The following is a 25,913-nucleotide window of genomic DNA, read 5'->3' as shown; positions in this document are numbered from 1 at the left end:
TACAAGACATGAAAACAGTGAATCGTATACAAAGAAAAAATATATAACAATTATAAAATATATCTAAAATTCACATGAATATTACCAAAAAAAGCATTCTTACATCTAATAATGCAGATCAGGATTTTTTAAAAAAATGTCACGGAGGATAAGGCTATCAGTGGCTACTAGCCACAATGGCTATGTTCTGCCTCCATAGGCGGAGGCAATATGTTTTTGAATACCAGTTGCTGGAAACCGCAGGAGGGGAGAGCGCTCTTTGCACTCAGGTCCTGCTTGTGGGTTTTCCATGGGCAACTGCTTGGCCACTGTGCCAATAGGATGCTGGAATAGATGGGCCATTGACCTGAACCAGCAGAGTTCTACTTACGTTCTTATGGTAGGCTGATGTGATACCGCCCAGATGTGTTTGACTACATCTCCCTTAATCTCTGACCATTGGCCATGCTGCTGGGCTGATGGGTAATGGAATCAAACAACATCTGGAGGGCACCACATCCAGAGGGGTCTGGGAAACACTCCCATTTGAAACCCTGGAGAGCCATTACCAGTCAGTGTAGGGAAACATGGCTCAGTGGTAGAGCACATGCTTTGCATTCAGAAGGTCCCAGGTTTAATCCTGGCAACTACTCTAGGATGCCAGGCCCACAGCCTGAGACCCTGAAGAGCTGTTGCCAGTCAGAATACATATCAGGAGTAGCCAACGTGGTGCCCTCCAGATGTTGTTCAGGCAGCCCAGACCATTGGCCATAGTGGCTAGCTGGGGCTGAAGGGAGTTGAAGTTCAGCAACATTTAGAGGGCACCATATTGGCTACACCTGGAGAAGACAACACTGGGTGATCTGATGTGGTGTAAAGTGGTTAATTATGGAGTAGAGAAGTCAGGTCAAGGACTGAGTTGCCCATAGATGGACCAAGGGTCTGATATGGTCATAGAACCATAGAATAGTAGAGTTGGAAGGGGCCTATAAGGCCATCGACTCCAACCTCCTGCTCAGTGCAAGAATCCAAGTTAAAGCATCCCCGACAGGCAGCTGTCCAACTGCCTCTTGAATGCCTCCAGTGTTGGAGAGCCCACCACCTCCCTAGGTCATTGGTTTTATTGTTGTACTGCTCTAACAGTTAGGACATTTTTCCTGATGTTCAGTCAATATCTGGCGTCCTGTAACTTGAGCCCATTATTCCATGTCCTGCACATTGGGATGACTGAGAAGAGATTCTGGCCCTCCTCTGTGGGGCAACCTTTCCAGTACTTGAAGAGTGCTATCATATCTCCCTCCTGCCTTCTCTTCTCAAGGCTAAACAAGTAAGATGGTTTCCTACAGAGAAGGAAAGTCACAACCAGGAGCCTGATGCCCATAGTGATCATAACACACAACAGGTGCATAATGTGCCTGCCCCCACCTTTTCATTTAACTAAGTCTTCGCCACTACTTGTTAGGGTTGACATGATTTCTGAGTGCAGTGTCATATCTTGCCTTCAGAGTGCATGTGGATGGCAGTTCTCTCCACTTCCCATGGGGGACTGTTCCAAAGGGTATATTTCACTGTCAGACTGCATTTTCTTCTTATTCACTTTGTTTTCTCACCACCGCCACCTCTCACTGCTTATTTCTTTTGCCCGCTCCTTACTGCTACATAATCCCGTTCCTTTCCTGGCACATCACACCTTTCAAATATCTAGAGATGTTTGCCAACTCCCCACCTTGGAGCCATTTCCCTGCCAAGCTTGGCATATTTCATAATTTTAATCTTTCATCATAAATCATACTCTTCAGAACCTGTAACTCATTTTTTAATGCTCCTCTCTGAATACCTTCCAACTTGTCTGGAGTTAAAACATCTCTCTCTCTCTCATCATCATCATCATCATCTGGAAGAGCCTTAAATTAATCACATGCTGCAACTGCTAGAGCACCTTTTGAGAGCTCAAAGCCACACACACACATGAACTCTCGAGAATCCTTACAACAACCCTGCAAGATAGGTCAATGGTGGGGAACCTGTGGCCGTCCAAATATTGTTGGACAGCTCCTGTCAGCCTCAGACAGCATGGGCAAGGGATGATGGGAGTTATAGTCCAGCAACATCTGGAGGGTAAACAGGGTTAGGATTGCAGCCTTAAATTTTTATTGCTTTTCTGCTGCCAGGGAGGAGCTGGTTGGATTTTCTGGCAAATAAATCAGCACTAGGGGAGGGCTTTTGTTGCTCCGCCTGAAGCAGCAAAATGGCTTGTGCAGCCCTGAAGGTAGGTCACTATTATAACCCCACCCTCATTTTATCAGAGGAAAGTGACAGGAAGGTAATAACTTGCTGTGATCAGAGACTGGGATTTGGGGTTTTGTTTGTTTTTACATCTTCTCCAAAGGTCACTTTGTTTGGTGCTTTTGGTACTTTTGGAAACCTGACCTTGCCACGTTTTGGGGTTTTTTTTTGACAACTTTTCTAGTTTTACCTTTTTTGTGTTTTTAGACTCTTGACAAGTGGGTCACATTTGGGGGCATTTGGGGGCTTCTTTTCCTGAAGTGCACTTTTTTGGTGTTTTTGGAATCCTAACATATGGGTCATGGCCTTGGTCACTTTTCAACATGATTTCCAGAGGTGCGTTTTTGCGGGGAGGGGGGAATCCTGACCCACAGGTCACATTTCTGAGCATTTTTTGACACCTTTTCCAGAGATCACTTTTTTGGTGTTTTTGGACTTCTGACTTGTGGACCATGTTTGGGGGCATCTTCAGCATCTTTTTTTGGAGGTATACTTTTTTGATGCTTTTGTAATCCTGACCCATGGGTCACATTTTGGGGCATTTTCAGCATCTGTTCCTGAGATGCACTTTTTGATTTTGTAATCCTGACCTGCAGTGAAGGTCAAGTTTTGGAGCATTTTTTGGCATATTTTCCCAAGATTCACCTTTTTGGTGATCTCCAGAAAAGGTGCTGAAAAATGCCAAAAAGCATGCACCTTAGGAAAACATGCTGAAAAATGCTCCAAACCGTGACCTCTAGGTCAAGATTCCAAAAACACAAAAAAACCCCCAGTGACTTCTGGAAACTGTGTCAAAAAACACCCCAAACAGTGATCCTTGGGTCAGGATTCTAAAAAAGCCCCACCTTCCATATTATCAGAGGAATGTGCCAGTAAGATAGTGACATGCTGTGATCAGGGATTGGCGTTAGAGGTTATCCTGCCTACAGTGACAGCAGGAGAGTGGTGCCTCTCCTTCTGGAAGGGGGGTTGCACCTAGGCTGCAGACTTTGGTGTCCTTTGCAGCTTCTCATGTTCCAGTTCTCCTAATACAACTGAAATTTGGGGAGCCCAGAACTAAGCAAATTGGAGGAACACTTAAGAAATGGAACAGGAAAATTCCACTCTCCCCTGTTGTACACATTTTGTGCACACTTTTTATGTAAAAGATGCGCTTCTTATGTCAAATACACACTTTCCAATGTTTCTAAAAGCATTCACCAGTAAAATACCATTTTGGATGCATCTTTTATGTGTGCACATTTTAGCAACCCAAAAATACATTACAAAATCTAGAGAAGTGCGTCATCTGACTGGGAGTTGGATTCCGAGCAAGTATGATTGGGTCCGAGCAGATTGGGTCAGCCCACTGCAAAAAGCACACACAATTTCCATGCATCTTTTATGCAAAAGACGTACTTGTTACAGTTCACTTTCCTTTTAAGAGAGATCCAGTAACTTTCAGCAGTCTGGGTTCATGCAGCATCCCATGTCTGCCTCAGGGTTCTAGAGGGGACCTGGTGAAGCTGTTATCCCTACAGGAAGTCCCAGCCTCCTCTCATCATCAGGAACGGAAGTGTCAAATAATATTGTTTGGCCACCTCATTTCATTAATTCTTATACAGTCCCGAGTTTACTTCCTCTCCTATTCTCTTCCCCCTTCTAGAGAACTGTGGAGTTCCATCATTCACACTTTGCCTGACTTCATTACTCCCAGAATCCTGAATGCTTATCTCTTTTGTTTAGCTTTCCTCCCGCAGGATGCTAAAGGCTTCCAGCTGCTGCCTCTCTAGGCTGTGGAGCTTCCCAGTTATATGTTGGCTCCTTCCCCTCTTGCTGTTTAAGTTTTTATCTACTGATAAGGGTAGGGCCAATGCTCCCATATCTGTCCCGTGGCCACACCAGCCAATTTCTAGCATGGCTGTGTCCATTCTTGGTGATGATGAGGCCTAAGAGGGTTGAAGCCTGGAGTCACCTGTTGACAGCTCCTGACAGTGCACATTTTTGCACCTTCAATATGCATTTCGAAATCTGGAGTGCACCATCTGAGGCACTATACATTGAAAACACTACTGTGTCACTTTAAACAGTCACGGCTTCCCCCAAAGTATCCTGGGAAGGTAGCTTAAGGGGGCTGAGAGTTGTTAGGAGACTCCTATTCCCCTCACAGAGCTACAGTTTAGCAAATGTTAAAAGTGCACCTCTTTACCTTGGCCTTTGACACCTGACATGTATGTTTTCGGTGCCCACCTTATTCCCATGATTGTAATTTGTTATAATTGTTTTTAATACTGAATTTTAAACTGTTGTTACCCTCACTGGGACCTGCTGCTGAAGGGTGGGTAATAAATGTTATGTTTCATCATCATAATCATTCCCAGAGTAGTTCAGCAATCAGTCCCTCTTCCCAGGGAACTCTGGGAAATGTAGGTCTGTAAGGGGAATATGGAGCACCTAACAACTGTCAACACCCCTCACAAACTACCATTCCCAGGATTCTTTGAGGAAGCCATGACTCTTATAATGGCATCATCAGGCTTGAAATGGGTCCCCTCTGACAGCTGAGTCCCGATCCTCAAGCAAGTTCAGGAGTGTCAGATTGAGTGTCAGATTGAGTTGGTCAAAACAGACCAAATTCCTCCCCCATCTCTACTCCCACTTTGTGTCAGCTTATTGTACGGGAGAGAGAACCAAACACATGGCCAGCTTCCCTGATCAAGAGTTTTGTGTTCCCCAAGGTCTTTTGCTCCCGCTCGCCATTCTCCTCCTCTTAGCCAAGGCTTGTTGATTTGTTTGGTCTCCTCACTCTCCCGCCTTCTACTTAACCATCTCTTTACAGCACTTATTTATACGAGGATGGCGATAGATAACAGCCTTTTTGTTTCTTAATTGATCGTGATGCCTTAGTTGCGGCTTTATGTTCAAAATGCATCTTTTAATTCCCCATTCCATTTGAGCAAAATTGCTTAATTTTATTTAATAACCTTGCTCACAGGGTTTTTGTGCTCTGTGCATGTGCGTGTTTTGCTATGTGATTTTTGTTTTTGTTCTAAAAAAGATGCTTCTTGAATATTTAATCTGGCTCCGCACGGTTTATCGGAGCTGTTGTCCATCCATTTGCCTTTTAATTATAATGCAACACGCTCCAGAAAGGAGAAGGAAGAATGGAAAGGGAGTGAATGCTCCTCCGTCATGTAGTTTTTCAGTGGCTGAGAAAGACAAGGGAAGGGAATCTTCTCCTGTTCATTCAGTTCATTATCCCCCTGCACTCAGATGAGCATTAATAAGGAAGCTGGCACCTGGCGAGGACGGAATGCCAACTCTCTCCTCCTCACTTCGCGAACCAGCCTCGGAGGAAATCCTGGCAGGACCTATCCAGTGTTTGTTGGAGAGGAGGCTTATTATGCGGAATTATGTCAACTGCTGAGGAGGAGTACAAAGAGATAATCAGAGTCCTCCAGCACTAATTACCCAAGCCCAATAGAAGACCTAGCTCAATTCACATCATTAAAGAAAGAAAGAAGTCTCTCTGAGCTATGAATGAAATGACAGTTTTGCAGCGGGAGGGGAAGCCTAGAAGGGTGGCACAGCAGAGAGAAAGAGAAAATATCCCACATTTAAATGACTGATGGATGTAGGGTTGCCAGGTCCATGGCCTGAGACTGATCCTGTATCTTTAGGAGAAGAGAAAGTCAGCCAAGTGCAGGTGTTCTTGCAACCCTGTAATGGGAAAAACCACAAGGTGGAATTCTCCCTTCCCCCTGCACAACTTTTAAAGATACAAAAGACCAAGCAAAGCCCGGACTCCAAGAGGTCTTCTGTATCTTTAAAAGTTGTGCAGGGGGAAGGGAGAATTCCACCTTGTGGTTTTGCTCATTACAGTGTTGCAAGAACACCAGCACTTGGCTGACTTTCTCTTCTCCTAAAGATATAGGATCAGTCTCAGGCCATGAACCTGGCAACTCTAGATGGAAGGCAGTCCTCCACAAATTGCAAATCACCTATCACAGGGGTGGGGAAGATTTTTCAGCCCAAGGGCCACATTCCCTCATCAACAACTTTCCAGGGGCTGCATTCCAGTGGTGGGGGGAAGAGGGAAAAGTGGGTGGAGCAATGATTGAGGTTCTCCCCTTGCTACAGTAGGCTGCTTTTCAACCACACAAAGGTCAGAGGGTCTATACATCTCTCTTCATCCTTCGTCAAGGCTAGGAATGGAAAGATCTGTCCATTTTAGTTCTGAAAATCAGAAATGTTAGGGAACAGACTAACCGAGATTCACTTCTGTAATGGCATGAAACTCTATGTACAATTTTAATAGGGAACATTCTTTTCCTAGTAAAATGTATTGCTAACCTTCAACACTTATAAAATCCAACATGATACAGAAATGTCCTTGACTTGAGCACTTTAGGTGCCTCATAGCTGCTCAACACTCAAAGTTACTTTGACTCTATTTTGTCAGGGTTGCCTTTTCTGCAAAGGCCCAATGAGAACCATGCTGTGGCATGCATGCAATATATCTCACATAGACATCTATTTTTCATCATGGAACAAATAACTTCAGCATATAAGACTTCTTTGCATTTTATTTTCAAGGAAATGAATGGTGAATTAATTCTGATTTGCTTAACTTCAACCTGAACTGTTGTACATACATAGGGACAGAAGGATCTGTCACTTTTGGTTCTCTCCATGTCTCATTTTTCCAATTTTAAATTCAGTTCTCCACATTTCTGCAGCAATTTGCAGATTTTTCTTTTTAAAAATCCTCATGAAAATTCTCCAGCATTTCAGCGTGGATTTCTCCTCATCAAACAAAATTTTGCAGGCAGGTTTGACTGACGTAGCCAGTTTTGCAGCCAATTTCTCCTAATAAAATGCATGTTGTATGTTATTTTCACCGATATATTCATTTTTATGCACACTTTCCCCTAACATATGCATTTTTGTAAACATTGTTTGGTTGGAGAACTGCATTGCAAAATTCAGATAAGTGTGAATTTCGAAGGACTGCTGTGATTCGGTTCTCACACAGTTTTGGAAAGTGCAAATTTGATAGATTTGGCTTGAAATGTTAACTGAGTTGAACTGCTCCCCCATCTCTAAGGAAGGCAACAGGAAGCATTGCCAGCATTCAAGGACACATTCCAGCCAGGCAAAATGAGGGTGTGGGAGAGGAATGTGGGGTGGGTAGAGTCCTCAGAACCAGACAGAGAGGGCTGGAGGGCCTCATTGTGCTCCAGGGCCTGAAATACTCTATCCCTGACATAGAACTTCTACATATCTTGAGGCAAGCGTTCTCCCAGGAAGCAATATTTTAATTGGAACTCTAGCTGTGCAACCCAGTTCCCTGTTCTTATCTCTCTTGTGTGTCCACAATTCTCTCTGAATTTCCCCCCACCCCTTTGTTCCTTTGGCCTGATCCAACAGGACCCTTCTGATCGTCTTAAGCAAGCAGGACCCTTCCCTAGTGGACCTTCATCCTCCCTCACTGCTGCCATCACTGCCCGTTGGATAACTCCAGACAGAGAAAGATGGCAAGGAAACCGGTGAAAGAGGGCAGGAGCCACAACCACTGTTTCATCCACTTTTGCTTCTGGCCACGCCCAGCACTAACATTTGGCCCCAGGAGCTTTTCCATGAAGAAATGTGCCCCTTGGGTTGAAAAAGGTTGTCTACCTGTAAAAGGAAGAGAACCCAAGCAACCGCAAGAATCAAAAGGTTGACAGTTTGGCATCCTGATTGTTGTCATTTATAGAATGTGAAGATGCTCTTTCCTGGACAGGGATAGCTTAGCCACTGTGATTCATGCACCGGTAGCCCCTTGACTAGACTACTGTAATGCACTCTGTGTGGGATGTCCCTTGGGAGAGATTTGGAAGCTGCACCTGGTGCAGAACGCTGCAGCTAAGTTGTTGAGGGGAGCACCTTGGACACACACGTATTACACCTGTACTGAAGGAACTGCACTGACTGCCAATCAGCTGCCAGGCCATGCACAAGGTTTTGTTGTTAACATATAAAACCCTGAACAACTCAGGACCAGGCTACCTGAAAGGTCATCTGCCCCTCCATAGACTGCCCTACACCCTACAGAATATCATTGGGTGGTGACCTGAAAATGGGCATTCCTACTATTGCCCTTGGATTATGGAACACTCTTCCCTCTGCCATGCATGGAGCAGCAACCCTCAGTTGGTTCAGACGTCTTGTGACTTTTTCACCCACCCTTTGCCTGACTCATAAGGGTTGTACCCTGATTTATGTGTATGGAATGAATCTCCTGATATTTTTTTGTTTTTATTTACTTTTATATGCTTTTATATATTTTTACATTTATATATTTTAATTGTGTTTAGAGTTGGGCTTTTGTTTCAATAGATATTCTTTCTGTACTGCATATATGTACACCACTTAGAGATTTTTGAAGTATTAAGTGGTTTAGAAAGAAAAAAGATTCTGAAACACAGGATTTGTTCTGGCTTGCAGAAGGGGAAAATGTTTTTTATGCGACATAAAGAAGTAGGGGAATGGATTTGCTAGCGAATGCAAAATCCTTTTTAGAGACACAAACATTTGCCGTTGAACAATCACCCTTAGTGGGCAATGCAAACACACTTGGCTTTGGAGGAATGAAACCTTTTAATAACAGTCTTAGTCACGTCCCATTTCTTGAACTGATAAAACAAGACGTGAACAAGCAGACACGCCTAATTGGACAGAGGGATCGCCCTGACTCGGCAAAGAAGCAGAAAGAGAACATTTTCAGAATGACTCTTCCCTATGGATTAGAAATAATCAACGTTTTGAAATAGCAGAGTGAGTAATGGTATGGCATTCAAACTCTTGTCTCAGTATGGACCCTGGCTTATTTGAACTGAGCTATTTTCCAAAACTGGATGCTGTTCATGTAGCAAAAATGGAGAGTTTATTATTTATTTCATTTTGTCGAAAGAATCACTCCCTATGAAATGTCTCAACATGATTAACAGTAAAAGCATCAATAATAACATGAACAATAAAAACCATTTCAAATCTAATACATATACAGACTGGGATAAGAATCCTCAATTAAAACTTTAGTTTGAAAAATAAGGTCTTCAGTAGGTGCCAAAAAGGCAGTACAGACAGTGCTTGTCTGATACATAATGGGATTGAGTTCCAAAAGGTAGGTGCTGCCACACTAAAGGCACAATTGCTTCATATGAAATGGACCTCCTGATGAGATGGTATCTGCAGGAGTCCCTCTCCTGCAGAGCACAGTGAACGGTTGGGTATGTAAGCCATCAGATGATCTTTTAGGCATCCAAATCCCAAGCTCTATAGGGCTTTGTACAGCAGCATCAATCACTAACAGGCAAAAAACCCTTGTGGTTTAAGAATGTACCTATAGTCAACAGATATTTCTGTCAAACTTTAAAAAGCAGGGAAATTGGGCAGCTATAGTGAATGCACCAGGGGAACAGGAGACCTGACCTCCTCTCTGAGATATTATACTGCCCTACAAATTTGTCAAAATGCAAACACAATTTGGGTTGGTCTTCCACAGTCAAATCCATTTCCTGTGTAGCTAGGAAGAATTTGGTAACATGGAGAGGAGGATGGGACAGGAGATAGAAGGAGGGAGGGAAGGAGGGGTAGAGGATTGGAAGGGGATGGGGAGGAGGAGGGAGGGGTGAAGGAAGGGGGAGGGAAGTGGCAAAAGGGAGGGAATAGGGAGGAGGAAAGGAGGGCAGAGTTGATAATTTGCATGCTTTTTGACTTCAGTGCGATTTACTCCTGTACAATGATTCTTAGGATAGGTAAAACTTCCTTGGTGGTGGGGCTGGGAGGGGGAGGAGGGGGAAGGGGGACAGAAGGGGAGGAAGGGTTTGGGTAGGGAGGAAGAGGAAGGGGAGGAGGAGGGGAGGTGTTTGGGTAGGTTGGCACTGGGTAGAGGGGAAGCCCCTTTCCTTTCCAAAAGGAAAACATTGTGAACAGTATCATTCTTTTTCAGGGTTTCCCCCAGCTTTTTGTTCTATAGCAGGCACATGTAGTCTCCCACCCAAATTTAAACCAAAGCTGTGACTGCCCACATCCACACTAGACTTTTATTCCACTTTAAACAGTCATGGCTTCACTCAAGAATCCTGGGAAGTGTAGTTAGTGAAGGGTGCTGAGAATTGCTAGGAGATGCCCTGTTCCCCTCACAGAGCAGCAATCCCCAGAAGAGGGGCTGACAGTTAAACCACTCTGGCCACTGGAGCTCTGTCAGGGGAAGAGAAGTCTCTTAACAATTCTCAGCAGCCTTCACAAACTACACTTCCCAGGATTCTTTGGGGGAAGCCATAACTTTCTAAAGTGAAATAAAGGTCTGGCCTGGGTGTTGCCACCTGATTAGCCAAGCCAAACAGCTGTGACTCTGGCTTTTAGAACACTGACAGTTGGTTCTTATTGAGCATGCCCATGCTTATCATTGATTTCAATGTTAAATTTCTTAAATTAATTGAAAATCAGCTAGGCATTTTGTAAACTTTTTAACTGCAGAAGGTGAAGGTCAGAGTATGGGGCAAGGTCAGTCATAGGATTACATGTACTCTGTGAACATGGCTGATTTTTAATTAATTTCAATATATTATGAGGCCACTGACAGAAAAAAGTCCAACAGGGGTCTGTATTTTTTCTTCCTGTGTTACACTTTGAACTCTCGATTCTCTCTGACTGCTTTGTGTATTGCCGTGAAAACTTTGAGGGTTGTTAAGCAAGAGTTTCTGAGTTCAGGACTAAAAGTTTTGTAAGCTTTTGTCTTGAAATGTGCGTATGGGAAGCATCAGAATGGCATGGGAGTATTTTCAATTTAACTTTGTGGAATGCAAAAAATCCGTGCTGGCTATAGTATACAGCCACTATCGTGGCTGCATAATAAATAAGCATTCCTTAGAAAAGGTGTGCACAATGTGTGACATGACAAGCTGAATAACGTCCATCAGGAAAGAGGATTGGTGGGACATAGGAAGCTGCTTAATACCACCTCACACCATTGGTCTGTCTAAGTCAATGCCATCTGCTACACTGAATAGTAGCAACTGTCTTGGGGTTCAGGGTGGAGTCTCTCCCAGCCCTACCTAGAAATGCAAAGAATTGATCCTGGGACCTTTTGCATACAAAGCATATGCTCTGCCACTGAGCTGCTACAAAGGGGGGGCATTACAAGGATGGCAAAGTACCCTTCCCCATGAAACACAGAGATCTGCTTGACAAAAAGCCCCCGCAACAACAGACGGCAAATGTATCATCATTTCAGCTGCTGTACCTTGGATGAAAAGGCGCTACGGAGAGGATAAATAGAAATCTTGATCTTCATTCAGAGTGGCATTATTTATTTCATAAAAGAACAACGGAAACATCCTTGTGTTTTCTTCCGCTTTATCCTTGGCAGCTCCTTTAATGTTGTTTGCCTTTATTGCGATTGCCATCTTTGCTGTTTGGCAGTTTGCAGTTGATGTTGCTGTGGGCTACTTATCTCCTGGGGGAGAATTCACACGATCCTCCAGTGCCATTCCTAACAAGCAGTTCCATGCTATCCTCAACAGGTGGCAAGGAGCAACACTAGGGCAGGGATGCTGAGAAGCTGCGTGTGTTTGTGGTGAATCTAGCAATTGGATATGCTATTTTAAAAAAAAACCACACAAAACAAGCCTTGCTACTATTTCTTCTTCTTAATTACATCCTTAGACAGAGTTCAGATCAAGATTTATTTATTTAACTTGGGGACAAAGCACATATAATCTTCCTCATGTCATTTACACTTAATTGCAAGTCCCTCCTCCCCACAGGATAGCCAGTGCAAGGCTCCACAACTCAGACTGCAGTCCTGGTGTGTGATCTGACTCGTGTGTGTGTGTGTGTGTGCATGCATGCACATGAACTCACACACATATGTGCAAAGGGTTGCATGTTTTAACATTTCCTCTCCTACTGCTGTAATGGTCCAGATCGTTCTCCTCGCCCTGGTGCACACCTTTAGCAGCAAATAGTGTGAAAACATTTTACCTCTGGCTACTAGCTTCAAATTGCAGATTATAGTTGTATATGCATTGTACTTTGAAATGCAGCTGGAGACACTCCAAGAAAAGATTCAGTATGGCTGTGATGACATCATCAAAATGACCACTATGCTATACACTTTGTACATATTTAAAGATGCCTTGCTCTGGTTCCATAAAGGCAGCAAGACAGTACCATGGACAGCTCCTAGCGAGAAACGTTCCAGCCATCTGCATTATACGTTTAAAGCAGCATCATGCGACTGTAAACAGTCATGGCTTCCCCCACATAATCCTGGGAACTGCAGCTTGTAAAAGTGCTGAGAATTGTAAGGAGATCCCTATTCTCCTCACAGAGCTACAATTCCCAGAGTTTCCTGGGAAGAGGAACTGATTGTTAAACCACTCTGGGAAGTATTCTCCTATGGAAGAGCACCTGCTTTTCATGCAAAGGCCCCACGTTCAGATCCTGGCATTTCTAGGCTGGGCTGAGAAAGACTGGTCTGAAAACCCAGTGAACAGGAGAGATTTTCTTTTCTTTTTTCTTTTCTTTTCTTTTTCTTTTTATTATTATTATTATTATTATTATTAGGAGTAGGAGTAGTCCAATGTATATCAATTTTCTACCAATGGCAATATTTAACAGATTGCAAAAACATTTGAGGGTGGTATCTCATTTTAAGCACAATAACCTTCAGGACTTTTCCCCACAAATCTGTCATCCTTGAACCTCTTACCAAGAGCATTAATCCCACGAGTAGACCCCATAAAAGGGGATTGGTTGATGGAAGGTTTCTCTATATATCTGAAATACTGTACATGGCATAAAATGCATTGAACAGCTACATTTAATATATGTGGCAATATTGGAAAGGGGGAGGGAAAGAATCGCTCCTTTATGAAATCTTTCAAAGTCAAGCTGTTTTCTTTGCTGTTTAAAATATATGATGAGCGCTTGCCTGGGTGACACCACATTGTGAATGTGCTAACTTCTCTGCCACCTTCAAAATATATTACTGTAGAATCATCATCCCAAGGAGTAAGTAGCACCTTCCGTGTTAGCAATATCAATGCATAAAGGAAACAGTAGGTCCCAGATTATCCAACGCGATCTGCTTAGGACATTTAAAAACAACAGCAACCTTTGTCACACTTTTTCAGCATACAAGAACATGAGCCCTGCTGGATCAGGCCAGTGGCTCATCTAGTCCAGCCTCCTGTTCTCACAGTGGCCAGCCAGATGCCGATGGGAAGCCTCCAAGCAGGACCTGAGCACAGGAGCATTCTCCCCTCCTGGGGTTTCCAGCAACTGGTGTTCAGAATCACACTGCCTCCAACAGTGCAGATGGAGCATAGCAATCAAGGTTAGTAGTCATTGAAAGCCTTATGCCCCATGAATTGTCTAATCCTATAGTAGTAGTGTAGTGCAGTGTAGTGTAGTAGGTAAGAGCATAAGCTGTAAGCCAGAAAGTAGAGATGAAAGGACATGTCAATTCAGGTGTCTCTCCATGTTCAGATCATTTGGTGATTATTATTATTATTTTTTAAATCCTCGTGAAGATTCAGCAGCATTTTAGTCAAATATCTCGTAACATACAATTTTGTGTATGCTATTTCCCCAATATATACATTTTGACAAGCAGTTTCTCCTAAAACAGTGCATTTTTCATGATGATGATGATGATTTATTAAATTTATATCCTGCCCTTCCTCCCAAAGGGAGGAATTAATATATGCATTTTATGCACATTCCCCCCTCAATATACCAACTGCTGGGGAGCATGAGTGGGGAGAATGTCATCAATGGCTACTAGCCATGATGGCTATGCTCTGACCCCACAGTCAGAAACACTATGTTTTTGAATACCAGTTGCTGGAAACCACAGAGAGTGCTCTTGCACTCAAGACCTGCTTGCAGGCTTCTGACAGGCATCTGGTTGGTCACTGTGAGAAAAGAGTGCTGGACTAGATGGGCCATTGGCCTGATCCAGTAGGGCTCTTGTTACGTTATTGTCCTCATATCCAGCTTGTGGGCCTCCCACAAGCATCTGACCAGCTACTGTGGTAACCGAATACTGGACTAGGTGGGCGTTTGATCTGATCCAGCAGAGTTCTTCTTATGCTCATATATATGTAGATACAAATTTAGCAGGTGCCCTGTGTGCCTGCTCAGTCTATAATTCCTGCTCAGTCTGTTGAAGGTCCCTGAACTCTCTTCTTATGGACTCGCCTGTCCTTCAAATAGAGGATGCCTTCAAATAGAGTACTGTAGGGAACCTGCGTCCCACAGGTCAAATGGCCTACAAGTCCATTTTTCAAAAAACACACCCACCTGCCAGTCAGTTGACATCACTCCGATGGGGATGTGTGACATCAGCTAATTGTGGGGAGGGGATTGCAATTCTGCATTGACCTCATACTGGTCCCCCTGCTAAGAACTGACTCCTGTAGCCAAAGTGGCAAGATTTAACCCTATTCAGCTGAAGCATTTTCATGCAGATAATTTATTTCAAAAATCGCAAATTGCTGCAATGATGTAGAGAACTGGATTTAAGACTGGAAAAACTAGAAAATTAGAGAACCAAAATGGACAGATTCATCCATACCTAGCAGAGGGTCCTCCGGATGAGGGCGTACTTAGTGGTGGCACCCACAATGTGCCTGATGTAACTTTACTCATTCTGAATGATTAAGATGGCTCACTGCCATCATCAGACACATTTTGAAATAATTCCAGGGAGGCATGACTGGTACTATCACTAGCTGTTTTTAGGTAGCTGGCAAAAGCATTTTAATTCACCCAGGCCTTTGGGCTTTAATTTCCTACTATTCTTTTAATGGGGTGAGGCTGAGTTGGATCTGCTCTTTTATACTTATTATCAGTCAGCATTTTGGGTTGCTTTAGCTCTTGTTTTTAATTGTTGTTTTTGTAAGTAACTTTCAATTTTCACCTTTCTGAGAAAAGCAATTATTATTATTATTATTATTAGTAGTAGTATAGTATAGTATAGTATAGTATTATTTCGGCTTGGAAAGAGCCAAACTTTTCCCAAGATTTGGAAGGAAATAGCTTGGGGTATTCTGAGCCAATCCACTTTTGAGTCTGAGGAAGGTTGCCCATCTAGCTTCTATATTACACTGATGTTTTGAAAAGAGAGTTGGCTACCAGAGCTCCTCTTTTAAATATTTCCAGATAGACCAGCCATCACGAAAAGCTGCATCGCCTTGCAAAACTGGGTTCCTGAAATATCTTGCGGAATTAAATTCTTTAATAGAGAAATGGGGCTAATATTAAAAAATAAAAATAAAAAAATGCATTGCTGCAGTTACAAGAGAGCACGTAAAGAAAATTAGCTAATAGGCGAGATCTATCCCTAGTTGAAACTCCATTGGCTTGCCCTATAATGTGCTTAATCTTCCTGTTATTAAAGCTCTTACAAGAGAGCGGGGGAGGGAGGTTTCTGAGTGCTTATTATTGTGTTCGCATTACAGCTATTAATAAACATGGTGAGAATTGGAAGGTTGCTCTGCACCAAAAAACAATTCTGCCTTCACATCTGTAGCTTAGGCAAGTGGCAATGGAGAAAAATATATATATGCTGAGTTTAAATCTCTGTCATCAAATGAAGGAATTCAATGCCATGTTTTTGATGGACAGACATATTCCAGTGGGTGAAGAAGACATGCTCATGGCTGATTGCTCCCCCACTCTAAATAAATAAATCCAAGCATTTTAAATTTCTCACTGAGTAAAGCTGAACATGGAGTACAAGAGTACGCAATTTTTTGGGGGGTGCTTTGTGGCACATTAGCAAACCTGAGAAACTCCTAGGTGCTGCACATGTGCCATCACTGTGTATGCTTAATCTCTCCCTACAACAGCAACTAGTCTTGGGTGGTTTTCCTTTCCCCCCCCCAGCCTAGAAATCACCCCCTGGGCTGCATTTATGCTTGAAAAAGTCTCCCATTGGCTAAAATAGAAGCCTTGCTGCAGGTAGAGGAGGAGAAATCTGTCAACTTTGGTTTCTCAGTTTCTCATTTTCCATTCTTAAGTTCAGTTTTCCATGTTTCCACATCAGTTTGCAATATTTTTAAAGTTCCCAATAAAATTCATCAGCATTTTACTGTTCATTTCTCCTAATATACACATTTTTATATACAGTCTTTCCTAATATACACATTTTTGCAAAGCAATCTTTCCTACTATATCATGCATGTTTACAGGGCTGGCCCCAGTCTGCCCTGGGCCCTGGCACCTGCATGCACGAACACCCCACATACCTACCAGGCAGGCGGAGGAGTGGGAGGTTGGGCAGGCAAGGGGGGGTGGGATGGAGGGCAAGTGAATGAGTGAGGAGAGCAAGGGAGTGGGGGAGAGGGCGAGCGAGTGAGCAGGTGGGGGAGTGGGAGTGGGGGGGAGGGCAAGCGAGGGAGCGGGTGGGGGCAGGATGGTGGGTGAGTGAGTGAGCAGAGGGCAGGGTGAGGGCAAACAAGCGGAAGGAGAGGGCTAGCGAGTGAGCAGGCGAGTGGAGGGTGAGTGGGTGGTTGGAGGGCAAGTGAGGGAGCGGGCAGGAGCAGAGGGCAAGTGGGCAGGCATGGGGGAGAGCAAGCGAGCAGGCGGGGGTGAGTGAGCGGACAGGCAGTTCCCTCCCTGCGATCCTGCTGCAGAAGGGAATGACTCTGAGGGTGCATGTGACACTGTGGGCACTGCCTTGGGGACCCACAAGCTAGAGCCAACAGGTGCAAACTGCGGGGAAGCAGATTTTCATGAAACATTGGGAGGAACGTCCTAACAATAAGAGTGGTTTGACAGCTGAAGAGACTGCCTTGGGGGTGGCCGGCCCTAATTCACTGGAGGCATTTAAGTGGAGACTGGCCAGCCATCTGTCAGGGATTCTGTAGTTACATCGTGCACTGTCAATCCTGAATTGAGAAGGGGGTTGAACTACATGACCTCCAAGGTCCTTTCCAACGTGATGATTCTATTGGCTTCCTTCTCCTTTCCTTTCCTGGAGGTAAAACAACAATAACAAGCACACACAACACCAGGAGATCATGCTGAAAAGAGAGCCATGTAAGATGACGAGCCAAGTAGTGTAATAACAGCAGTAATATCACTGCTGAAATTTCCTGGCAGATAGGACAGCAGTACTCTAGAGGTGACAAATTAAAGTATTTTAATCCAATTTATCCAGAAACCATCTGCTAATACCAAAGCCGGCAAGGTCGCATCTGTTCATATCATCTTCATCAGCGGCTGACCTGTGGATGACCCACAAGTTCACAGGCAAAATGAGAGAGCGAGCGAGCAGGAGATATAGAGAGAAAACTCTTTCCATGATTAGAAGCGGCTCTTAGCTAGTGGATGAAAAGGTAAACGATAAAATGTTTCCAACTTAGGTCCACTTATTGAAGAGCCATGTAACAAAAATTCTATCCTCTGTCTGTTGAGAACAATTGCAGTAAATAGTCTCATACTCTCCATGGTATACTGGTGAAAGGCTGCTCTTGTTTTTTTAATATCTCAGCCACCCTTCTCATGCTTTCAGCCTACCAAGGGATGATGTGGGACCCCCCTCCTTGTTAGACAGAGATGCAATTAAATTCTGTGAACAGCTGCCCAGTAAGAACCTAAGAAGACTCTGCTGGATCAGGCCAATGGTCCATCTAGTCCATCATCCTGTTCTCACAGTGGTCAACCAGATGCCTGTGGGAAGTCTGAAAGTAGGACCTGAGCGCAAGAGCACTCTCCCCTCCTGTGGTTTCCAGCAGTTAGCATTCGGAAGCATATTGCCTCCAACAGTGGAGGTGGAACAGAGTTATCATGGCTAGTAGCCACTGATAGCCTTATCCTCCATGACTTTGTCCAAACCTATTTTAAAGCCATCCAAATGGGTGGCCATCACTTCATCTTGTGGGAGGGGATTCCATAGTTTAACAATACACTGTGAGATGAATGACTTTCTTTTGTCTTAGAACAGTAAACAGAGTATCTGAAAATCAGTCATAACTCTTTGTGTCACTGCAAACTAGTCAAGGGCAAGGCAGACTCTGGATACTAACCGCCCCATCTGTCTCCATCAACAGTCATTGTAGCTTGATAACTTTTCGTTTTGTGGTGTGTGGGTGGGTTTTAAAGAAACTTATTTATTTAGATTATTAATTCCCCATTCTTCATTTGTAAACGATGTTCCAGGAAGCTCAAAACAATAAGGATAAAACAATAAATTTTAAAACAAAATTTAAACGAACCCAGATCACTACAGCTGAAAAAGATCTTAAAAGCAGGGTGTCAATAGGCCAAAGGTGCGTGTCGGAAAAGAAAAATCTTAACGAAATGGCAGAAGACTGAGAGAGAAGGGGGGCAACTGAAATTCCCAAGGTAAGGATTTCATAGAATCATAGAATAATAGAGTTGGAATGAGCCTATGAGACCACTGAGTCCAACCCCCTTCTTGCTCAATGCAGGAATCCAACTTAAAATATACCTGACAGGTGGCTGTCCAAATGCCTCTAAAATGTCTTCAGTGTTGGAGAGCCCACCACCTCCCTAGGTAATTCATTCCATTGTCATACCGCTCTAACAGTTTGCACGTTTTTCTTGATGTTCATCTGGCTTCCTGTACCTTGAGCCCATTATTCTGTGTCTTGCTCTCTGGGATGATCAAGAAGAGATTCTGGCCTTCCTCTTTGTGACAACCTTTCAAGTGATTAAAGAGTTCTATCATATCTCCCCTCAGTCTTCTCTTCTCAAGGCTAAACATGCCCAGTTCTTTCAGTTTCTCCCATAGGGCTTTATTACCAGTGTCCTGATCATCCTCATTGCCCTCCTCTGAACCTGTTCCAGTTTGCCTGCATCCTTCTTAAAGTGCAGTGTCCAGAACTGGACACAGTACTCAAGATGAGGCCTTCCTTACAGCCATCAACACAGTCTTCTCCCAATCAGCCAGGCCTCTGCTAATTGTGGGATGCCACACAAATAGGTGAACCTGTGGATATCAATTTCTAATTTTTGCAATCTTAGGCTGCATTGAGACCTGGCATTTGTTGTGTTAGCTTTACTGATAATAATAATAATAATAATAATAATAATAATAATAATAATAATAATAATAATAATAATAATAATAAATTTGTGTGTCGCCTATCTGGCAATTAGCCACTCTAGGCGACGTACATTAAAATGAAATAAAATACAATAATATCAAATGCAGTCACATTAATAACAGTAGATAAAATAAATACTGGACAGTCATCAATACATATATAAAACAATTATTTTAGCAGCATACGATAGATGACAAAATCATGGAGATTTACCCATCCCAAGGACCTCAAAGGCCTGTTGGAATAGCCACGTCTTCAGGGCCTTGCGGAATACATCTAGGGAAGGGGCATGTCGAAGATCACATGGGAGGGAGTTCCAGAGAGTGGGGGCCACCACAGAAAAGGCTCTCTCCCTAGTACCCACCAACCTAGCTGTTTTGGTTGGCGGGATTGAGAGAAAGCCTTGTGTGGCTGATCTAGTTGGGCGCCATAATTGGTGGCGGTGGAGGCGCTCTTTCAGGTAAACTGGGCCGAAACCGTACAGGGTTTTAAAGGTTAATACCAACACCTTGAATCGGGCCCGGAAAACAACTGGCAGCCAGTGAAGATCAAATAATACTGGCGTAATGTGGTCCTGGCAGTGGCTGTTGGTAAGTAAGCGCGCCGCTGCATTCTGTATAAGTTGTAATTTCTGGGTCGTTTTCAAGGGTAACCCCACGTAGAGCGCATTACAGTAGTCCAATCGAGAGGTGACCAGGGCATGTACCACGAGCGGGAGCTGTTGAACAGGGAGGTAGGGTTGCAGCCTACGTATAAGGTGTAATTGATACCAAGCTGCCCGGCTCACGGCCGAAATCTGAGCCTCCATGGACAGCCTGGAATCAAGAACAACCCCGAGGCTGCGGACCTGGTCCTGTAGGGGCAACTTCACCCCACCAAACACCAGGTCAACATCTCCTAACCTTCCCTTGTCTCCCACAAGTAGTACCTCGGTCTTATCAGGGTTCAACTTCAACCTGTTCCTGCCCATCCATCCACTCACGGATTCCAGGCACTTGGACATGGTCTCCACAGCCCTCTCCGGTGAAGATTTAAATGAGAGATAGAGCTGAGTGTCATCCGCATATTGGTGACACTGCAGCCCAAATCTCCTGATGATCGCTCCCAGCGGCTTTACATAGATGTTAAATAGCATGGGAGAGAGGATAGAACCCTGTGGCACACCACAATTGAGAGGCCAAGGGTCTGAAACCTCCTCACCCAATGCTACCTGTTGGCGCCTATCGGAGAGAAAGGAATGGAACCACCGTAAAACCGTGCCTCCCAATCCCAAACTCTCCAGGCGATCTAAAAGGATACCGTGGTCTACGGTATCAAAAGCCGCTGAGAGATCCAGGAGGACAAGGAAGGTGAATTCTCCCCTATCCAATGCCCTCCTCATATCATCGACCAGAGCGACCAAAGCTGTTTCAGTTCCATGTCCAGTCCTGAAACCCGATTGGTATGGATCTAGATAATCCGTTTCATCCAAGTGTGTCTGCAACTGATTTGCCGCCACTCGCTCAATGACCTTGCCCAAGAATGGTAAGTTCGAAATTGGGCGAAATAATAATAGCACTTCGGTCCCAATTTCTAACATTCCTTTCATATTGCAGTACCTGATGCATTATGAAACTGCGGGTTTTGACTGATGTACCACCATAACATGGTGAATTTCATTCACACCCATGGGCGTGGTATGACACAACAATGAACGTAATTGGACATGTTGCTACTCCCCCACCCTTTCTGCACATGAGCATTTCTGTTCCCGCATGATAACAACAGGAAAGAAATGTATGTTCTTGGGGTATACTGCCCCAAATTTTTATATTGGGGTATACTGCCCCAAATTTATAAATTTATAAATATAAACCGTTTCTTCTTAATTTCTCATTTCCTGCATAAAATACTTTGTAGTTGCCTGATTGAAAATGACCCATTCCCATCCATTTTAATTCACTCATGCCAAGTATTGTAATGCTGATGCATTCCATTTCTTGCTTGACAATTTCTAACTTTCCCTGGCTCATGCTTCTCACATTTCATGTTTCTATTGTGTACATCGTACAACTCCAGACTCTCCTTTCGCATCTGTGAGCATCAGCCTCCGGGCTTTCATTAGGCTTTGACCCAGTGGCATCATTAGTCGCAGTGCTACTTGTTAGGTGTCCATTGTCCTTCCCCAATAGCTCAATGAGCACCATCTGACCTGAGGGTCTCATCTTCCAGCACTATCTCACGTTTTGGATACTCTGTTTATAGGGTTTTCATGGTAAGAAGTATTCAGAGGTGGCTTACCATTGCCGTCCTCTGCATCTGGATGCATCTTAGACTGGTGTCTCAGCTTTGACCATTCTGCCTTGGGTGACCCTGCTAGGAGTCTAGCCTTTTGGTCTAGACTCCTGAAAGCATTACTGTGAGCTTCTTCGACACTCTCAAACCCCCTCACCATGTTAAGGTGTGCTTCTAGAGGAGGCAGTACTGAGCTAGATGGTACCAAATGATCTGAGTCAGTATAAGGCAGATTCCTTTGTTCCTAAAAGTGGAAAGAGACCCAAGGGCCAAAGTGACTCCAAAATATATTTATATATTTTATTGACAACATTTATATACTGCTTTATTGCAAAAACAACAACGACTCAAAGTAGTTTCCAGAAGGAATTAAAACAATACAATTATTGGCAAAAACAGTTAAAGAGAGGCATTTAAAAAACATTCAAAATGATAAAACCAGCAATGGGTTAAAACAGATAAAATAGCTTCTACATGCCTGGGTAGGCTCGCTTAAACAAAAATGTTTTTCGCATGTGCTAAAAAGAGTACAGTGAAGGCATCTGCCTAATATCAATAAGCAGGGAGTTCCAAAGCATACGTGCTACCACACTAAAGGACTGGTTTCTTACACGAGCAGAACAAGTATTATGTTGCACCCATAACATGGAAAGCACACCTTGAATTTGGCCAGTGCAGATTTCAGAGCAGAGGTATTAAGTGCTGATAGGGTCTCAGTCATTTCAGCAATCATGCCACAGCATTCTGCACTAACTGCAGCCCCTGGGTCAGGTTATGCTGCATGGGGATTTCTGTGACCTTGGCTGATTTTTTTCAGTTTTCGTTTTTGGTTAGGAATCCTGACTTGTGAGATGCTGAGCTTTCTGCTTTACTCATAGGAATCTTGTTGTGGTTGGTATGGTATTGCATTTAGGAAATCATCACTGTCTTTCCTTTTTCTTTTCCTATTTGCATTTCATTTACCTCTGACCTTACTCCCTTACATCCATAGAAGCACCAACAGTGGTTCTGTGCGCTCAGCTCCACCTCCTTAAACCCACTGATGGTGTACCTTGTTGGTTGCGTGATGGTTTGCTTCTTCTCCAGTTAGTGGTAAAAGAGAATTCACATACTGGGAAGTGTGGCTGTAATTGTTGTTGTTCCCCACTGTTATCTGTGAAGGTAGACCAAACCATGTGTATTTTCTCTCAATTATTACTCACTGGAATAGGGCTGGCTGTCAAAGTGAGTTTATAGCAGTCCACAGGGTAGGCAGAAAAAGGTAGAGAATCTTCTTACTCTTACTCATTTCTCAAACCTCTTTCTGAAGTGAAGGGTCAAATCTGTTGTTTGGAGCAGCCATGTTAAAAGGTATGGGCAGAGCATTCCAGGCAGGGGGTTTCCAAACCTGCTTTGATATGGATATCTTTGCAGAGGATCCCTAGTGAAGCTTTACCAACAGCACAATGCAAACTATATCTACTCAGAAGTAAGTCCTATTGAGTTCTATGAGGCTTAATCTCTTAGTGTGTTTACAATTGCAGCCTTCTGAGGCATCCATCTTTATTCCTGAGTGCTCCCATCTAACATCTCCACAACACTAGGCTCCTTTCTTCCTACAGTGGCCTTCTGGTGAATGGGTTGGCCTGAGGGCACTTAAACCCTTTTTGCTGCAAGCGAGTAGGCTAGATTAAATGTTCCCTGCCCAGGCTCCATTTTTTAGCTAAGATTTCTCTCTTAATTTCCAATCAGAGAAATGTTTTTTGTTTGAATTGTATGCTCCAAGCAACTGTAGTGATGCTTAATGTATCATGCTTAATGACATCACTACAGCCCGCCCTGTGACATTCTAGGACCTGCCCCTGAAATCTCAGGGTTTAGGATGCTTCTGACCTGACAACCCTACACAGAAAGCACCTGTGATTCTATTTGAGTGAACACAGGTGGAACTTTGTGGAGATAGGTGGTATAAATTATATTTGTTGTGATACCGAGGGTAATAATGAAAAAGTAGGCAGGAAATTGTTACCAACAAAAACAACAAAACTAAATCCCTGACCTCATGAGAGCAGGGAGAGAGGGAAGGAAGTTTAGAATTGGAAATAAGACTAATTTAAAGAGCTAATTATTTTCAAATGGATTTTGCACCAGTCCCCGAAGCAACCTCTGCACCATTAGAAGTATGCCCTGCAGTTCGACTCAAGAAAGAGGGATTAGTAGACGCGGCTTGGAACATGGAAACGGCAGCAGTAAGGAATTGCACTATTCTTTATGACTAATGATCTCCCGGGACCCAGATGTATTCAGTAATGTAGTGGCAAATCCAGAAGTGCAGGGTCCCTTCTTGATAGTCACAGCCTCCCCTCTTTGTTTCTTGCTGATGGGTTGAGAATGAAATCCTTGTTAATGACTTGTCTCACAACAACAGATGTCCCTAGGAGCCACTCAGCATGAAAGGGAGAATATTAGCTACTGAAAAGAGTCTTCTCAGTGGCTAAAAGACTCCTCTTTCATGCTGGAGACATAGGGACTCTGCTGAGACCCTGCTCCCAAAAATATAAGGGGCCTAAGACCCCCTGAGACCCCAGACATCTACAACCTGGATGCATTCCTCTCTCAAATTTATTTGTACAGCTCTAAAGCGTCATTAAAAAACAAGGACAGTACAGTAAATTAGGCCTCCCCTTGTCCCATTGACATGATCAAGAACTTCCTGACTTTCATCCTGGCACATTATGGGCCATTCAGAGGTTCACCATCACCAAGGGGGTTATAGTATTATTAGGGCCATGGTCTAAAGCAGCTCGCTGGGTGAGGTGGAGCTGCTACGCTAGCTTCCTGGCAGGTGGGTCGCTGTTGCTTATTTTGTTTTTTTATTTATGATTACATTTATTTCCCATCTTTTTTCCAAGAAGCTCAAGGTGGCATACAAACATGGTTCCCCTCTCCCAATTCTATCCTCACAACAACCCTGTGAGGTAGGCTAAGCTGGGAGACAATGACTGGCTCAAGGTCCCACCCACTGAGCTTCATGGCCGAGCGAGGATTTGAACCCTGGTCTCCCAGACACTAGTCTGACACTCTAACCACTACACCACACTGGCCCTCCTTTTTGGGATGGAGAGGGGGGAAAACAAGGTGGCAGGGAAGTCGGCATGCTGCAAATGCACTGGCAAGAGTGCCAAATTGACTTTAAAAAGTAGCAAATTGCATTCAAATGCATACATTGAAATAATATAGTGTTCTAATACAGATTTTGTATTAAAATACACATTTAAATTCATATTTTAATATACATTTTCATATGGATTTGGTTTTTTTTTAAAAAAATCACAAGTTGCTGAGAGTTGTTAAGAGACCCCTATCCCCCTCTCACAGCTCCAGTTCCCAGAGTAGCTTCATGATCAATCCCTCTTCCCAGAAAACTCTGGGAATTGTGACTCTGTGAAGGGAGTAGGGGTCTCCTAACAACTCTCAGCACCCTTCACAAACTACACTTCCCAGGATTCTTTGGGGGAAGCCATGACTGGCTAAACTGGAATAATAGTGGGATAAATGTATGGTGTGAACGTGGCCTAAATGGCCTTGGGCCAATCACTGGCCATGCTGGCTGGGGCTGATGGGGGTTGTAGTGCAGCAATATTGTGGGACCCAAAGGTTGGGAAAGGCTGCTTTAAATGTCTAGAGCAGATGGGACCCAGATAATTTAAGAGAACATTTTTGCCCCCTCTCCACTCACCAAATGATAGATCTGAGAGGAGGCAACTTGCATCCCCAGGAGGGCACTAGACTTCGCCCATTTCAGCGCTATAACTTACTTTATTCTCCCTCTACCCCTCATTTTGGTGCTGCAAAATCAGGGGAGTCTTAAGGAAAAGAAAAAAAATGTGCAGAGGGGGAGCAGATCAGGCCCCCAAACTGGAGGTTAGCCACCCCCACTATAGGCAATGCTAAGCCATACCCACCGCCTCCTCCCACAAGTATTATCTTCTACAGAAGGTGAAGTTACAGTACTCAATATGACATTGCCCTGTGATACTCCAAGCTGGCATAACACTCCCAAAGGGGTCATTATAAAACCAGCATAGGTTACAGAGGTCCTTAGGCTATTTGTAAACCATCATGCTTTCAGGCACATGCCATGCTTCAGCATGGAAAAAAGTTAGGGAAACATTTTCCCTCAGGCTATCATTGTCCTTGACAAGGTTTTCACACAGCAAGCCGAACAAGGCCAGTGTTGGAGAGAAGAAATCATTCTTACTGTTCTTGTTTTGCTCTGGGAAG

Source organism: Rhineura floridana, chromosome 14 (assembly GCF_030035675.1).
Source record: "Rhineura floridana isolate rRhiFlo1 chromosome 14, rRhiFlo1.hap2, whole genome shotgun sequence".
NCBI lineage: Eukaryota > Metazoa > Chordata > Lepidosauria > Squamata > Rhineuridae > Rhineura > Rhineura floridana.
Note: the sequence above shows the minus strand (reverse complement) of the source record.